Source organism: Carassius gibelio, chromosome B19 (genome assembly GCF_023724105.1).
Source record: "Carassius gibelio isolate Cgi1373 ecotype wild population from Czech Republic chromosome B19, carGib1.2-hapl.c, whole genome shotgun sequence".
NCBI lineage: Eukaryota > Metazoa > Chordata > Actinopteri > Cypriniformes > Cyprinidae > Carassius > Carassius gibelio.
Genome location: NC_068414.1, coordinates 2302011 through 2320244, shown reverse-complemented (window position 1 = coordinate 2320244; position 18234 = coordinate 2302011). Strand labels below are relative to the sequence as shown.

General features: G+C 46.4%; 7 non-coding genes across 7 annotated transcripts; 6 read left to right on the top strand and 1 right to left on the bottom strand.

Annotated features, from left to right (window-relative positions):
• Window positions 1-420: 420 nt before the first annotated feature.
• trnad-guc (transfer RNA aspartic acid (anticodon GUC)) lies at window positions 421-492 on the top strand. The gene has a single exon. It is a non-coding gene; the product is annotated as a tRNA-Asp (tRNA).
• A 4428-nt stretch (window positions 493-4920) lies between these two features.
• On the top strand, window positions 4921-4992 carry trnad-guc (transfer RNA aspartic acid (anticodon GUC)). Its single transcript has one exon. It is a non-coding gene; the product is annotated as a tRNA-Asp (tRNA).
• Window positions 4993-5441: 449 nt separating this feature from the next.
• Window positions 5442-5513, bottom strand: trnag-ccc (transfer RNA glycine (anticodon CCC)). Its single transcript has one exon. It is a non-coding gene; the product is annotated as a tRNA-Gly (tRNA).
• A 1094-nt stretch (window positions 5514-6607) lies between these two features.
• On the top strand, window positions 6608-6679 carry trnad-guc (transfer RNA aspartic acid (anticodon GUC)). Its single transcript has one exon. It is a non-coding gene; the product is annotated as a tRNA-Asp (tRNA).
• A 1616-nt stretch (window positions 6680-8295) lies between these two features.
• trnad-guc (transfer RNA aspartic acid (anticodon GUC)) lies at window positions 8296-8367 on the top strand. Its single transcript has one exon. It is a non-coding gene; the product is annotated as a tRNA-Asp (tRNA).
• Window positions 8368-11669: 3302 nt separating this feature from the next.
• On the top strand, window positions 11670-11741 carry trnad-guc (transfer RNA aspartic acid (anticodon GUC)). The gene has a single exon. It is a non-coding gene; the product is annotated as a tRNA-Asp (tRNA).
• Window positions 11742-16169: 4428 nt separating this feature from the next.
• Window positions 16170-16241, top strand: trnad-guc (transfer RNA aspartic acid (anticodon GUC)). Its single transcript has one exon. It is a non-coding gene; the product is annotated as a tRNA-Asp (tRNA).
• The last annotated feature ends 1993 nt before the right edge of the window (window positions 16242-18234 follow it).

Below are 18234 nucleotides of genomic sequence, written 5' to 3'. Positions count from 1 at the left end.
GGCGGAGCTGGGGACACTTCATGTACAGCGATATCGTTGACTTGATTGCAAATTATTGCACAGATACTATTTAAACTGAACTTAGCTGAATGATGTCATCAAAGAGTTCAATAACGAAATGCCTTTAACTGTCATTTTGCTTTTTGACGCACTGTGTTCCTAATTAATGTTGTTCAGTTGCATTGACGCAATACTTTCTGTTTAAAGCGCAATTTAAAAAAAAACAAAACAAAAAAAAAGAGTCCAAACAATGACCCCTGCTACGGGTAGTGTTCCAAGTGTTATGCGACTTCAGCTAATGATGGGTCCATCAGAAATTTTACAGTGCTAGGGCTGGGTCTGCGTCAGAAGAAGCCATGCATTGTTTAGTTATGTCAGTGCAGTGCCGTCAGTTGGGGGAGAAACGGCAGCATGCACGGCTCCTCGTTAGTATAGTGGACAGTATCTCCGCCTGTCACGCGGAAGACCGGGGTTCGATTCCCCGACGGGGAGAGCTGGTTCTTTTCGTCTTCCGAATGATCCATCCAAAATGTTTGGTTGGAGTCGCAGGTCACAGAAGGAGTTCTGCTTCGACGTCAGCCCGAGCCAAAGGACATGCGTTGGCCGGGAATCGAACCCGGGTCAACTGTTTGGAAGGCAGCTATGCTCACCACTATACCACCAACGCAGGCGGAAGACAGTAGCTTTATTGACGCACTGTGTTCCTAATAAATGTTGTTCAGTTGCATTGACACAATACTTTTTGTTTAAAGCGCAATAAAAAAAAAAAAAAAAAAAAAAAAGAGTCCAAACAATGACCCCTGCTACCGGTAGTGTTGCAAGTGTTATGCGACTTCAGCTAATGATGGGTCCATCCGAAATTATTCCATCCAAAAGTTTTGGGTGGAGGCACAGGTCACAGAGGGAGTTCTGCTTCGACGTCAGCCCGAGCCAAAGGATATGCGTTGGCCGGGAATCGAATCCGTGTCAACTGCTTGGAAGGCAGCTATGCTCACCACTATACCACCAACGCAGTCAGCAGTCAGCAACTTGCGCCGTCACTAAGAAGGCTCGAAGTGCACGAGTCGCCGATAGGGCTAGAGGAGCAGATGAGATCTTTGTTTGGACCCGTCACTAAAGAGAGCCTTCAAGAATTTGCATCCCGTCACGTACAAGAAAGCGCTGCCTTCCCATCCGGCTAAATAAACACGAAGTGGTCAAACGCAGAGCATGCCTATAATAACCAAAAGCCCAATCAAGGCAATCTCTTTCTCATGCCTCTATCTGAAAAGTTGGATAAAATCTTATATGAAAAAAAAAGTCTTTTAAAGAAATCCCTTATTCCGAGGTCACCGTAGCCACCAGATCCAGTCTGTATCCGCTTCAGTCACCCGGATCCAGTCCGTATACAGAGAAGATGGTGGATCAACACCTAGAAAGGACCTCTATGGCCCAGAAACACAGCGGAGACCGTGACAACTAGATGAGCCGCAGATACAAATCCCCTGTAAAGACCACCTGGACAAGACCACAGGAAACAGATGATTCTTCTGCACAGTCTGACATTCCTGCAGCCTGGAGCTGATCTACCTGTTTCGTCTGACAAGGGGAGAACTGTCTCCCCGATTGAGCCTGGTTTCTCACCGGGTTTTTTCTCCATCCTTTCACCGATCGAGTTTTGGTTTCTTGCCTCTGTCGCTTCTGGCAGGCGGAGCTGGGGACACTTCATGTACAGCGATATCGTTGACTTGATTGCGAATTATTGCACAGATACTATTTAAACTGAACTTAGCTGAATGATGTCATCAAAGAGTTCAATAACGAAATGCCTTTAACTGTCATTTTGCTTTTTGACGCACTGTGTTCCTAATAAATGTTGTTCAGTTGCATTGACACAATACTTTTTGTTTAAAGCGCAATTAAAAAAAAAAAAAAAAAAAAAAAGAGTCCAAACAATGACCCCTGCTACGGGTAGTGTTGCAAGTGTTATGCGACTTCAGCTAATGATGGGTCCATCCGAAATTATTCCATCCAAAAGTTTTGGGTGGAGGCACAGGTCACAGAGGGAGTTCTGCTTCGACGTCAGCCCGAGCCAAAGGACATGCGCACTGCTTTCTCCAACTGCTTGGAAGGCAGCTATGCTCACCACTATACCACCAACGCAGTCAGCAGTCAGCAACTTGCGCCGTCACTAAGAAGGCTCGAAGTGCACGAGTCGCCGATAGGGCTAGAGGAGCAGATGAGATCTTTGTTTGGACCCGTCACTAAAGAGAGCCTTCAAGAATTTGCATCCCGTCACGTACAAGAAAGCGCTGCCTTCCCATCCGGCTAAATAAACACGAAGTGGTCAAACGCAGAGAGTGCCTATAATAACCAAAAGCCCAATCAAGGCAATCTCTTTCTCATGCCTCTATCTGAAAAGTTGGATAAAATCTTATATGAAAAAAAAAAGTCTTTTAAAGAAATCCCTTATTCCGAGGTCACCGTAGCCACCAGATCCAGTCTGTATCCGCTTCAGTCACCCGGATCCAGTCCGTATACAGAGAAGATGGTGGATCAACACCTAGAAAGGACCTCTATGGCCCAGAAACACAGCGGAGACCGTGACAACTAGATGAGCCGCAGATACAAATCCCCTGTAAAGACCACCTGGACAAGACCACAGGAAACAGATGATTCTTCTGCACAGTCTGACATTCCTGCAGCCTGGAGCTGATCTACCTGTTTCGTCTGACAAGGGGAGAACTGTCTCCCCGATTGAGCCTGGTTTCTCACCGGGTTTTTTCTCCATCCTTTCACCGATCGAGTTTTGGTTTCTTCCCTCTGTCGCTTCTGGCAGGCGGAGCTGGGGACACTTCATGTACAGCGATATCGTTGACTTGATTGCAAATTATTGCACAGATACTATTTAAACTGAACTTAGCTGAATGATGTCATCAAAGAGTTCAATAACGAAATGCCTTTAACTGTCATTTTGCTTTTTGACGCACTGTGTTCCTAATTAATGTTGTTCAGTTGCATTGACGCAATACTTTCTGTTTAAAGCGCAATTTAAAAAAAAAAAAAAAAAAAAAAGAGTCCAAACAATGACCCCTGCTACGGGTAGTGTTCCAAGTGTTATGCGACTTCAGCTAATGATGGGTCCATCAGAAATTTTACGGTGCTAGGGCTGGGTCTGCGTCAGAAGAAGCCATGCATTGTTTAGTTATGTCAGTGCAGTGCCGTCAGTTGGGGGAGAAACGGCAGAATTCACTGCTCCTCGTTAGTATAGTGGACAGTATCTCCGCCTGTCACGCGGAAGACAGGGGTTCGATTCCCCGACGGGGAGAGCTGGTTCTTTTCGTCTTCCGAATGATCCATCCAAAATGTTTGGTTGGAGTCGCAGGTCACAGAAGGAGTTCTGCTTCGACGTCAGCCCGAGCCAAAGGACATGCGTTGGCCGGGAATCGAACCCGGGTCAACTGCTTGGAAGGCAGCTATGCTCACCACTATACCACCAACGCAGGCGGAAGACAGTAGCTTTATTGACGCACTGTGTTCCTAATAATTGTTGTTCAGTTGCATTGACACAATACTTTTTGTTTAAAGCGCAATAAAAAAAATAAAAAAAAAAAAAGAGTCCAAACAATGACCCCTGCTACCGGTAGTGTTGCAAGTGTTATGCGACTTCAGCTAATGATGGGTCCATCCGAAATTATTCCATCCAAAAGTTTTGGGTGGAGGCACAGGTCACAGAGGGAGTTCTGCTTCGACGTCAGCCCGAGCCAAAGGATATGCGTTGGCCGGGAATCGAATCCGTGTCAACTGCTTGGAAGGCAGCTATGCTCACCACTATACCACTAACGCAGTCAGCAGTCAGCAACTTGCGCCGTCACTAAGAAGGCTCGAAGTGCACGAGTCGCCGATAGGGCTAGAGGAGCAGATGAGATCTTTGTTTGGACCCGTCAATAAAGAGAGCCTTCAAGAATTTGCATCCCGTCACGTACAAGAAAGCGCTGCCTTCCCATCCGGCTAAATAAACACGAAGTGGTCAAACGCAGAGAGTGCCTATAATAACCAAAAGCCCAATCAAGGCAATCTCTTTCTCATGCCTCTATCTGAAAAGTTGGATAAAATCTTATATGAAAAAAAAGAGTCTTTTAAAGAAATCCCTTATTCCGAGGTCACCGTAGCCACCAGATCCAGTCTGTATCCGCTTCAGTCACCCGGATCCAGTCCGTATACAGAGAAGATGGTGGATCAACACCTAGAAAGGACCTCTATGGCCCAGAAACACAGCGGAGACCGTGACAACTAGATGAGCCGCAGATACAAATCCCCTGTAAAGACCACCTGGACAAGACCACAGGAAACAGATGATTCTTCTGCACAGTCTGACATTCCTGCAGCCTGGAGCTGATCTACCTGTTTCGTCTGACAAGGGGAGAACTGTCTCCCCGATTGAGCCTGGTTTCTCACCGGGTTTTTTCTCCATCCTTTCACCGATCGAGTTTTGGTTTCTTCCCTCTGTCGCTTCTGGCAGGCGGAGCTGGGGACACTTCATGTACAGCGATATCGTTGACTTGATTGCAAATTATTGCACAGATACTATTTAAACTGAACTTAGCTGAATGATGTCATCAAAGAGTTCAATAACGAAATGCCTTTAACTGTCATTTTGCTTTTTGACGAACTGTGTTCCTAATTAATGTTGTTCAGTTGCATTGACGCAATACTTTCTGTTTAAAGCGCAATTAAAAAAAAAACAAAACAAAAAAAAAGAGTCCAAACAATGACCCCTGCTACGGGTAGTGTTCCAAGTGTTATGCGACTTCAGCTAATGATGGGTCCATCAGAAATTTTACGGTGCTAGGGCTGGGTCTGCGTCAGAAGAAGCCATGCATTGTTTAGTTATGTCAGTGCAGTGCCGTCAGTTGGGGGAGAAACGGCAGCATGCACGGCTCCTCGTTAGTACAGTGGACAGTATCTCCGCCTGTCACGCGGAAGACCGGGGTTCGATTCCCCGACGGGGAGAGCTGGTTCTTTTCGTCTTCCGAATGATCCATCCAAAATGTTTGGTTGGAGTCGCAGGTCACAGAAGGAGTTCTGCTTCGACGTCAGCCCGAGCCAAAGGACATGCGTTGGCCGGGCATCGAACCCGGGTCAACTGCTTGGAAGGCAGCTATGCTCACCACTATACCACCAACGCAGGCGGAAGACAGTAGCTTTATTGACGCACTGTGTTCCTAATAAATGTTGTTCAGTTGCATTGACACAATACTTTTTGTTTAAAGCGCAATAAAAAAAATAAAAAATAAAAAAAAAGAGTCCAAACAATGACCCCTGCTACCGGTAGTGTTGCAAGTGTTATGCGACTTCAGCTAATGATGGGTCCATCCGAAATTATTCCATCCAAAAGTTTTGGGTGGAGGCACAGGTCACAGAGGGAGTTCTGCTTCGACGTCAGCCCGAGCCAAAGGATATGCGTTGGCCGGGAATCGAATCCGTGTCAACTGCTTGGGAGGCAGCTATGCTCACCACTATACCACCAACGCAGTCAGCAGTCAGCAACTTGCGCCGTCACTAAGAAGGCTCGAAGTGCACGAGTCGCCGATAGGGCTAGAGGAGCAGATGAGATCTTTGTTTGGACCCGTCACTAAAGAGAGCCTTCAAGAATTTGCATCCCGTCACGTACAAGAAAGCGCTGCCTTCCCATCCGGCTAAATAAACACGAAGTGGTCAAACGCAGAGAGTGCCTATAATAACCAAAAGCCCAATCAAGGCAATCTCTTTCTCATGCCTCTATCTGAAAAGTTGGATAAAATCTTATATGAAAAAAAAAGTCTTTTAAAGAAATCCCTTATTCCGAGGTCACCGTAGCCACCAGATCCAGTCTGTATCCGCTTCAGTCACCCGGATCCAGTCCGTATACAGAGAAGATGGTGGATCAACACCTAGAAAGGACCTCTATGGCCCAGAAACACAGCGGAGACCGTGACAACTAGATGAGCCGCAGATACAAATCCCCTGTAAAGACCACCTGGACAAGACCACAGGAAACAGATGATTCTTCTGCACAGTCTGACATTCCTGCAGCCTGGAGCTGATCTACCTGTTTCGTCTGACAAGGGGAGAACTGTCTCCCCGATTGAGCCTGGTTTCTCACCGGGTTTTTTCTCCATCCTTTCACCGATCGAGTTTTGGTTTCTTCCCTCTGTCGCTTCTGGCAGGCGGAGCTGGGGACACTTCATGTACAGCGATATCGTTGACTTGATTGCAAATTATTGCACAGATACTATTTAAACTGAACTTAGCTGAATGATGTCATCAAAGAGTTCAATAACGAAATGCCTTTAACTGTCATTTTGCTTTTTGACGCACTGTGTTCCTAATTAATGTTGTTCAGTTGCATTGACGCAATACTTTCTGTTTAAAGCGCAATTTAAAAAAAAACAAAACAAAAAAAAAGAGTCCAAACAATGACCCCTGCTACGGGTAGTGTTCCAAGTGTTATGCGACTTCAGCTAATGATGGGTCCATCAGAAATTTTACGGTGCTAGGGCTGGGTCTGCGTCAGAAGAAGCCATGCATTGTTTAGTTATGTCAGTGCAGTGCCGTCAGTTGGGGGAGAAACGGCAGCATGCACGGCTCCTCGTTAGTATAGTGGACAGTATCTCCGCCTGTCACGCGGAAGACCGGGGTTCGATTCCCCGACGGGGAGAGCTGGTTCTTTTCGTCTTCCGAATGATCCATCCAAAATGTTTGGTTGGAGTCGCAGGTCACAGAAGGAGTTCTGCTTCGACGTCAGCCCGAGCCAAAGGACATGCGTTGGCCGGGAATCGAACCCGGGTCAACTGCTTGGAAGGCAGCTATGCTCACCACTATACCACCAACGCAGGCGGAAGACAGTAGCTTTATTGACGCACTGTGTTCCTAATAAATGTTGTTCAGTTGCATTGACACAATACTTTTTGTTTAAAGCGCAATAAAAAAAAAAAAAAAAAAAAAAAAAAGAGTCCAAACAATGACCCCTGCTACCGGTAGTGTTGCAAGTGTTATGCGACTTCAGCTAATGATGGGTCCATCCGAAATTATTCCATCCAAAAGTTTTGGGTGGAGGCACAGGTCACAGAGGGAGTTCTGCTTCGACGTCAGCCCGAGCCAAAGGATATGCGTTGGCCGGGAATCGAATCCGTGTCAACTGCTTGGAAGGCAGCTATGCTCACCACTATACCACCAACGCAGTCAGCAGTCAGCAACTTGCGCCGTCACTAAGAAGGCTCGAAGTGCACGAGTCGCCGATAGGGCTAGAGGAGCAGATGAGATCTTTGTTTGGACCCGTCACTAAAGAGAGCCTTCAAGAATTTGCATCCCGTCACGTACAAGAAAGCGCTGCCTTCCCATCCGGCTAAATAAACACGAAGTGGTCAAACGCAGAGAGTGCCTATAATAACCAAAAGCCCAATCAAGGCAATCTCTTTCTCATGCCTCTATCTGAAAAGTTGGATAAAATCTTATATGAAAAAAAAAGTCTTTTAAAGAAATCCCTTATTCCGAGGTCACCGTAGCCACCAGATCCAGTCTGTATCCGCTTCAGTCACCCGGATCCAGTCCGTATACAGAGAAGATGGTGGATCAACACCTAGAAAGGACCTCTATGGCCCAGAAACACAGCGGAGACCGTGACAACTAGATGAGCCGCAGATACAAATCCCCTGTAAAGACCACCTGGACAAGACCACAGGAAACAGATGATTCTTCTGCACAGTCTGACATTCCTGCAGCCTGGAGCTGATCTACCTGTTTCGTCTGACAAGGGGAGAACTGTCTCCCCGATTGAGCCTGGTTTCTCACCGGGTTTTTTCTCCATCCTTTCACCGATCGAGTTTTGGTTTCTTCCCTCTGTCGCTTCTGGCAGGCGGAGCTGGGGACACTTCATGTACAGCGATATCGTTGACTTGATTGCAAATTATTGCACAGATACTATTTAAACTGAACTTAGCTGAATGATGTCATCAAAGAGTTCAATAACGAAATGCCTTTAACTGTCATTTTGCTTTTTGACGCACTGTGTTCCTAATTAATGTTGTTCAGTTGCATTGACGCAATACTTTCTGTTTAAAGCGCAATTTAAAAAAAAACAAAACAAAAAAAAAGAGTCCAAACAATGACCCCTGCTACGGGTAGTGTTCCAAGTGTTATGCGACTTCAGCTAATGATGGGTCCATCAGAAATTTTACGGTGCTAGGGCTGGGTCTGCGTCAGAAGAAGCCATGCATTGTTTAGTTATGTCAGTGCAGTGCCGTCAGTTGGGGGAGAAACGGCAGCATGCACGGCTCCTCGTTAGTATAGTGGACAGTATCTCCGCCTGTCACGCGGAAGACCGGGGTTCGATTCCCCGACGGGGAGAGCTGGTTCTTTTCGTCTTCCGAATGATCCATCCAAAATGTTTGGTTGGAGTCGCAGGTCACAGAAGGAGTTCTGCTTCGACGTCAGCCCGAGCCAAAGGATATGCGTTGGCCGGGAATCGAATCCGTGTCAACTGCTTGGAAGGCAGCTATGCTCACCACTATACCACCAACGCAGGCGGAAGACAGTAGCTTTATTGACGCACTGTGTTCCTAATAAATGTTGTTCAGTTGCATTGACACAATACTTTTTGTTTAAAGCGCAATAAAAAAAAAAATAAAAAAAAAAAAGAGTCCAAACAATGACCCCTGCTACCGGTAGTGTTGCAAGTGTTATGCGACTTCAGCTAATGATGGGTCCATCCGAAATTATTCCATCCAAAAGTTTTGGGTGGAGGCACAGGTCACAGAGGGAGTTCTGCTTCGACGTCAGCCCGAGCCAAAGGATATGCGTTGGCCGGGAATCGAATCCGTGTCAACCGCTTGGAAGGCAGCTATGCTCACCACTATACCACCAACGCAGTCAGCAGTCAGCAACTTGCGCCGTCACTAAGAAGGCTCGAAGTGCACGAGTCGCCGATAGGGCTAGAGGAGCAGATGAGATCTTTGTTTGGACCCGTCACTAAAGAGAGCCTTCAAGAATTTGCATCCCGTCACGTACAAGAAAGCGCTGCCTTCCCATCCGGCTAAATAAACACGAAGTGGTCAAACGCAGAGAGTGCCTATAATAACCAAAAGCCCAATCAAGGCAATCTCTTTCTCATGCCTCTATCTGAAAAGTTGGATAAAATCTTATATGAAAAAAAAAGTCTTTTAAAGAAATCCCTTATTCCGAGGTCACCGTAGCCACCAGATCCAGTCTGTATCCGCTTCAGTCACCCGGATCCAGTCCGTATACAGAGAAGATGGTGGATCAACACCTAGAAAGGACCTCTATGGCCCAGAAACACAGCGGAGACCGTGACAACTAGATGAGCCGCAGATACAAATCCCCTGTAAAGACCACCTGGACAAGACCACAGGAAACAGATGATTCTTCTGCACAGTCTGACATTCCTGCAGCCTGGAGCTGATCTACCTGTTTCGTCTGACAAGGGGAGAACTGTCTCCCCGATTGAGCCTGGTTTCTCACCGGGTTTTTTCTCCATCCTTTCACCGATCGAGTTTTGGTTTCTTCCCTCTGTCGCTTCTGGCAGGCGGAGCTGGGGACACTTCATGTACAGCGATATCGTTGACTTGATTGCAAATTATTGCACAGATACTATTTAAACTGAACTTAGCTGAATGATGTCATCAAAGAGTTCAATAACGAAATGCCTTTAACTGTCATTTTGCTTTTTGACGCACTGTGTTCCTAATTAATGTTGTTCAGTTGCATTGACGCAATACTTTCTGTTTAAAGCGCAATTTAAAAAAAAACAAAACAAAAAAAAAGAGTCCAAACAATGACCCCTGCTACGGGTAGTGTTCCAAGTGTTATGCGACTTCAGCTAATGATGGGTCCATCAGAAATTTTACGGTGCTAGGGCTGGGTCTGCGTCAGAAGAAGCCATGCATTGTTTAGTTATGTCAGTGCAGTGCCGTCAGTTGGGGGAGAAACGGCAGCATGCACGGCTCCTCGTTAGTATAGTGGACAGTATCTCCGCCTGTCACGCGGAAGACCGGGGTTTGATTCCCCGACGGGGAGAGCTGGTTCTTTTCGTCTTCCGAATGATCCATCCAAAATGTTTGGTTGGAGTCGCAGGTCACAGAAGGAGTTCTGCTTCGACGTCAGCCCGAGCCAAAGGACATGCGTTGGCCGGGAATCGAACCCGGGTCAACTGCTTGGAAGGCAGCTATGCTCACCACTATACCACCAACGCAGGCGGAAGACAGTAGCTTTATTGACGCACTGTGTTCCTAATAAATGTTGTTCAGTTGCATTGACACAATACTTTTTGTTTAAAGCGCAATAAAAAAAAAAAAAAAAAAAAAAAAAAGAGTCCAAACAATGACCCCTGCTACCGGTAGTGTTGCAAGTGTTATGCGACTTCAGCTAATGATGGGTCCATCCGAAATTATTCCATCCAAAAGTTTTGGGTGGAGGCACAGGTCACAGAGGGAGTTCTGCTTCGACGTCAGCCCGAGCCAAAGGATATGCGTTGGCCGGGAATCGAATCCGTGTCAACTGCTTGGAAGGCAGCTATGCTCACCACTATACCACCAACGCAGTCAGCAGTCAGCAACTTGCGCCGTCACTAAGAAGGCTCGAAGTGCACGAGTCGCCGATAGGGCTAGAGGAGCAGATGAGATCTTTGTTTGGACCCGTCACTAAAGAGAGCCTTCAAGAATTTGCATCCCGTCACGTACAAGAAAGCGCTGCCTTCCCATCCGGCTAAATAAACACGAAGTGGTCAAACGCAGAGAGTGCCTATAATAACCAAAAGCCCAATCAAGGCAATCTCTTTCTCATGCCTCTATCTGAAAAGTTGGATAAAATCTTATATGAAAAAAAAAGTCTTTTAAAGAAATCCCTTATTCCGAGGTCACCGTAGCCACCAGATCCAGTCTGTATCCGCTTCAGTCACCCGGATCCAGTCCGTATACAGAGAAGATGGTGGATCAACACCTAGAAAGGACCTCTATGGCCCAGAAACACAGCGGAGACCGTGACAACTAGATGAGCCGCAGATACAAATCCCCTGTAAAGACCACCTGGACAAGACCACAGGAAACAGATGATTCTTCTGCACAGTCTGACATTCCTGCAGCCTGGAGCTGATCTACCTGTTTCGTCTGACAAGGGGAGAACTGTCTCCCCGATTGAGCCTGGTTTCTCACCGGGTTTTTTCTCCATCCTTTCACCGATCGAGTTTTGGTTTCTTCCCTCTGTCGCTTCTGGCAGGCGGAGCTGGGGACACTTCATGTACAGCGATATCGTTGACTTGATTGCAAATTATTGCACAGATACTATTTAAACTGAACTTAGCTGAATGATGTCATCAAAGAGTTCAATAACGAAATGCCTTTAACTGTCATTTTGCTTTTTGACGCACTGTGTTCCTAATTAATGTTGTTCAGTTGCATTGACGCAATACTTTCTGTTTAAAGCGCAATTTAAAAAAAAACAAAACAAAAAAAAAGAGTCCAAACAATGACCCCTGCTACGGGTAGTGTTCCAAGTGTTATGCGACTTCAGCTAATGATGGGTCCATCAGAAATTTTACGGTGCTAGGGCTGGGTCTGCGTCAGAAGAAGCCATGCATTGTTTAGTTATGTCAGTGCAGTGCCGTCAGTTGGGGGAGAAACGGCAGCATGCACGGCTCCTCGTTAGTATAGTGGACAGTATCTCCGCCTGTCACGCGGAAGACCGGGGTTCGATTCCCCGACGGGGAGAGCTGGTTCTTTTCGTCTTCCGAATGATCCATCCAAAATGTTTGGTTGGAGTCGCAGGTCACAGAAGGAGTTCTGCTTCGACGTCAGCCCGAGCCAAAGGATATGCGTTGGCCGGGAATCGAATCCGTGTCAACTGCTTGGAAGGCAGCTATGCTCACCACTATACCACCAACGCAGGCGGAAGACAGTAGCTTTATTGACGCACTGTGTTCCTAATAAATGTTGTTCAGTTGCATTGACACAATACTTTTTGTTTAAAGCGCAATAAAAAAAAAAAAAAAAAAAAAAAAGAGTCCAAACAATGACCCCTGCTACCGGTAGTGTTGCAAGTGTTATGCGACTTCAGCTAATGATGGGTCCATCCGAAATTATTCCATCCAAAAGTTTTGGGTGGAGGCACAGGTCACAGAGGGAGTTCTGCTTCGACGTCAGCCCGAGCCAAAGGATATGCGTTGGCCGGGAATCGAATCCGTGTCAACCGCTTGGAAGGCAGCTATGCTCACCACTATACCACCAACGCAGTCAGCAACTTGCGCCGTCACTAAGAAGGCTCGAAGTGCACGAGTCGCCGATAGGGCTAGAGGAGCAGATGAGATCTTTGTTTGGACCCGTCACTAAAGAGAGCCTTCAAGAATTTGCATCCCGTCACGTACAAGAAAGCGCTGCCTTCCCATCCGGCTAAATAAACACGAAGTGGTCAAACGCAGAGAGTGCCTATAATAACCAAAAGCCCAATCAAGGCAATCTCTTTCTCATGCCTCTATCTGAAAAGTTGGATAAAATCTTATATGAAAAAAAAAGTCTTTTAAAGAAATCCCTTATTCCGAGGTCACCGTAGCCACCAGATCCAGTCTGTATCCGCTTCAGTCACCCGGATCCAGTCCGTATACAGAGAAGATGGTGAATCAACACCTAGAAAGGACCTCTATGGCCCAGAAACACAGCGGAGACCGTGACAACTAGATGAGCCGCAGATACAAATCCCCTGTAAAGACCACCTGGACAAGACCACAGGAAACAGATGATTCTTCTGCACAGTCTGACATTCCTGCAGCCTGGAGCTGATCTACCTGTTTCGTCTGACAAGGGGAGAACTGTCTCCCCGATTGAGCCTGGTTTCTCACCGGGTTTTTTCTCCATCCTTTCACCGATCGAGTTTTGGTTTCTTCCCTCTGTCGCTTCTGGCAGGCGGAGCTGGGGACACTTCATGTACAGCGATATCGTTGACTTGATTGCAAATTATTGCACAGATACTATTTAAACTGAACTTAGCTGAATGATGTCATCAAAGAGTTCAATAACGAAATGCCTTTAACTGTCATTTTGCTTTTTGACGCACTGTGTTCCTAATAAATGTTGTTCAGTTGCATTGACACAATACTTTTTGTTTAAAGCGCATTAAAAAAAAAAAAAAAAAAAAAAAAAAGAGTCCAAACAATGACCCCTGCTACGGGTAGTGTTGCAAGTGTTATGCGACTTCAGCTAATGATGGGTCCATCCGAAATTATTCCATCCAAAAGTTTTGGGTGGAGGCACAGGTCACAGAGGGAGTTCTGCTTCGACGTCAGCCCGAGCCAAAGGACATGCGCACTGCTTTCTCCAACTGCTTGGAAGGCAGCTATGCTCACCACTATACCACCAACGCAGTCAGCAGTCAGCAACTTGCGCCGTCACTTTAGAAGGCTCGAAGTGCACGAGTCGCCGATAGGGCTAGAGGAGCAGATGAGATCTTTGTTTGGACCCGTCACTAAAGAGAGCCTTCAAGAATTTGCATCCCGTCACGTACAAGAAAGCGCTGCCTTCCCATCCGGCTAAATAAACACGAAGTGGTCAAACGCAGAGAGTGCCTATAATAACCAAAAGCCCAATCAAGGCAATCTCTTTCTCATGCCTCTATCTGAAAAGTTGGATAAAATCTTATATGAAAAAAAAAGTCTTTTAAAGAAATCCCTTATTCCGAGGTCACCGTAGCCACCAGATCCAGTCTGTATCCGCTTCAGTCACCCGGATCCAGTCCGTATACAGAGAAGATGGTGGATCAACACCTAGAAAGGACCTCTATGGCCCAGAAACACAGCGGAGACCGTGACAACTAGATGAGCCGCAGATACAAATCCCCTGTAAAGACCACCTGGACAAGACCACAGGAAACAGATGATTCTTCTGCACAGTCTGACATTCCTGCAGCCTGGAGCTGATCTACCTGTTTCGTCTGACAAGGGGAGAACTGTCTCCCCGATTGAGCCTGGTTTCTCACCGGGTTTTTTCTCCATCCTTTCACCGATCGAGTTTTGGTTTCTTCCCTCTGTCGCTTCTGGCAGGCGGAGCTGGGGACACTTCATGTACAGCGATATCGTTGACTTGATTGCAAATTATTGCACAGATACTATTTAAACTGAACTTAGCTGAATGATGTCATCAAAGAGTTCAATAACGAAATGCCTTTAACTGTCATTTTGCTTTTTGACGCACTGTGTTCCTAATTAATGTTGTTCAGTTGCATTGACGCAATACTTTCTGTTTAAAGCGCAATTTAAAAAAAAACAAAACAAAAAAAAAGAGTCCAAACAATGACCCCTGCTACGGGTAGTGTTCCAAGTGTTATGCGACTTCAGCTAATGATGGGTCCATCAGAAATTTTACGGTGCTAGGGCTGGGTCTGCGTCAGAAGAAGCCATGCATTGTTTAGTTATGTCAGTGCAGTGCCGTCAGTTGGGGGAGAAACGGCAGCATGCACGGCTCCTCGTTAGTATAGTGGACAGTATCTCCGCCTGTCACGCGGAAGACCGGGGTTTGATTCCCCGACGGGGAGAGCTGGTTCTTTTCGTCTTCCGAATGATCCATCCAAAATGTTTGGTTGGAGTCGCAGGTCACAGAAGGAGTTCTGCTTCGACGTCAGCCCGAGCCAAAGGACATGCGTTGGCCGGGAATCGAACCCGGGTCAACTGCTTGGAAGGCAGCTATGCTCACCACTATACCACCAACGCAGGCGGAAGACAGTAGCTTTATTGACGCACTGTGTTCCTAATAAATGTTGTTCAGTTGCATTGACACAATACTTTTTGTTTAAAGCGCAATAAAAAAAAAAAAAAAAAAAAAAAAAAGAGTCCAAACAATGACCCCTGCTACCGGTAGTGTTGCAAGTGTTATGCGACTTCAGCTAATGATGGGTCCATCCGAAATTATTCCATCCAAAAGTTTTGGGTGGAGGCACAGGTCACAGAGGGAGTTCTGCTTCGACGTCAGCCCGAGCCAAAGGATATGCGTTGGCCGGGAATCGAATCCGTGTCAACTGCTTGGAAGGCAGCTATGCTCACCACTATACCACCAACGCAGTCAGCAGTCAGCAACTTGCGCCGTCACTAAGAAGGCTCGAAGTGCACGAGTCGCCGATAGGGCTAGAGGAGCAGATGAGATCTTTGTTTGGACCCGTCACTAAAGAGAGCCTTCAAGAATTTGCATCCCGTCACGTACAAGAAAGCGCTGCCTTCCCATCCGGCTAAATAAACACGAAGTGGTCAAACGCAGAGAGTGCCTATAATAACCAAAAGCCCAATCAAGGCAATCTCTTTCTCATGCCTCTATCTGAAAAGTTGGATAAAATCTTATATGAAAAAAAAAGTCTTTTAAAGAAATCCCTTATTCCGAGGTCACCGTAGCCACCAGATCCAGTCTGTATCCGCTTCAGTCACCCGGATCCAGTCCGTATACAGAGAAGATGGTGGATCAACACCTAGAAAGGACCTCTATGGCCCAGAAACACAGCGGAGACCGTGACAACTAGATGAGCCGCAGATACAAATCCCCTGTAAAGACCACCTGGACAAGACCACAGGAAACAGATGATTCTTCTGCACAGTCTGACATTCCTGCAGCCTGGAGCTGATCTACCTGTTTCGTCTGACAAGGGGAGAACTGTCTCCCCGATTGAGCCTGGTTTCTCACCGGGTTTTTTCTCCATCCTTTCACCGATCGAGTTTTGGTTTCTTCCCTCTGTCGCTTCTGGCAGGCGGAGCTGGGGACACTTCATGTACAGCGATATCGTTGACTTGATTGCAAATTATTGCACAGATACTATTTAAACTGAACTTAGCTGAATGATGTCATCAAAGAGTTCAATAACGAAATGCCTTTAACTGTCATTTTGCTTTTTGACGCACTGTGTTCCTAATTAATGTTGTTCAGTTGCATTGACGCAATACTTTCTGTTTAAAGCGCAATTTAAAAAAAAACAAAACAAAAAAAAAGAGTCCAAACAATGACCCCTGCTACGGGTAGTGTTCCAAGTGTTATGCGACTTCAGCTAATGATGGGTCCATCAGAAATTTTACGGTGCTAGGGCTGGGTCTGCGTCAGAAGAAGCCATGCATTGTTTAGTTATGTCAGTGCAGTGCCGTCAGTTGGGGGAGAAACGGCAGCATGCACGGCTCCTCGTTAGTATAGTGGACAGTATCTCCGCCTGTCACGCGGAAGACCGGGGTTCGATTCCCCGACGGGGAGAGCTGGTTCTTTTCGTCTTCCGAATGATCCATCCAAAATGTTTGGTTGGAGTCGCAGGTCACAGAAGGAGTTCTGCTTCGACGTCAGCCCGAGCCAAAGGATATGCGTTGGCCGGGAATCGAATCCGTGTCAACTGCTTGGAAGGCAGCTATGCTCACCACTATACCACCAACGCAGGCGGAAGACAGTAGCTTTATTGACGCACTGTGTTCCTAATAAATGTTGTTCAGTTGCATTGACACAATACTTTTTGTTTAAAGCGCAATAAAAAAAAAAAAAAAAAAAAAAAAGAGTCCAAACAATGACCCCTGCTACCGGTAGTGTTGCAAGTGTTATGCGACTTCAGCTAATGATGGGTCCATCCGAAATTATTCCATCCAAAAGTTTTGGGTGGAGGCACAGGTCACAGAGGGAGTTCTGCTTCGACGTCAGCCCGAGCCAAAGGATATGCGTTGGCCGGGAATCGAATCCGTGTCAACCGCTTGGAAGGCAGCTATGCTCACCACTATACCACCAACGCAGTCAGCAACTTGCGCCGTCACTAAGAAGGCTCGAAGTGCACGAGTCGCCGATAGGGCTAGAGGAGCAGATGAGATCTTTGTTTGGACCCGTCACTAAAGAGAGCCTTCAAGAATTTGCATCCCGTCACGTACAAGAAAGCGCTGCCTTCCCATCCGGCTAAATAAACACGAAGTGGTCAAACGCAGAGAGTGCCTATAATAACCAAAAGCCCAATCAAGGCAATCTCTTTCTCATGCCTCTATCTGAAAAGTTGGATAAAATCTTATATGAAAAAAAAAGTCTTTTAAAGAAATCCCTTATTCCGAGGTCACCGTAGCCACCAGATCCAGTCTGTATCCGCTTCAGTCACCCGGATCCAGTCCGTATACAGAGAAGATGGTGAATCAACACCTAGAAAGGACCTCTATGGCCCAGAAACACAGCGGAGACCGTGACAACTAGATGAGCCGCAGATACAAATCCCCTGTAAAGACCACCTGGACAAGACCACAGGAAACAGATGATTCTTCTGCACAGTCTGACATTCCTGCAGCCTGGAGCTGATCTACCTGTTTCGTCTGACAAGGGGAGAACTGTCTCCCCGATTGAGCCTGGTTTCTCACCGGGTTTTTTCTCCATCCTTTCACCGATCGAGTTTTGGTTTCTTCCCTCTGTCGCTTCTGGCAGGCGGAGCTGGGGACACTTCATGTACAGCGATATCGTTGACTTGATTGCAAATTATTGCACAGATACTATTTAAACTGAACTTAGCTGAATGATGTCATCAAAGAGTTCAATAACGAAATGCCTTTAACTGTCATTTTGCTTTTTGACGCACTGTGTTCCTAATAAATGTTGTTCAGTTGCATTGACACAATACTTTTTGTTTAAAGCGCATTAAAAAAAAAAAAAAAAAAAAAAAAAAGAGTCCAAACAATGACCCCTGCTACGGGTAGTGTTGCAAGTGTTATGCGACTTCAGCTAATGATGGGTCCATCCGAAATTATTCCATCCAAAAGTTTTGGGTGGAGGCACAGGTCACAGAGGGAGTTCTGCTTCGACGTCAGCCCGAGCCAAAGGACATGCGCACTGCTTTCTCCAACTGCTTGGAAGGCAGCTATGCTCACCACTATACCACCAACGCAGTCAGCAGTCAGCAACTTGCGCCGTCACTTTAGAAGGCTCGAAGTGCACGAGTCGCCGATAGGGCTAGAGGAGCAGATGAGATCTTTGTTTGGACCCGTCACTAAAGAGAGCCTTCAAGAATTTGCATCCCGTCACGTACAAGAAAGCGCTGCCTTCCCATCCGGCTAAATAAACACGAAGTGGTCAAACGCAGAGAGTGCCTATAATAACCAAAAGCCCAATCAAGGCAATCTCTTTCTCATGCCTCTATCTGAAAAGTTGGATAAAATCTTATATGAAAAAAAAAGTCTTTTAAAGAAATCCCTTATTCCGAGGTCACCGTAGCCACCAGATCCAGTCTGTATCC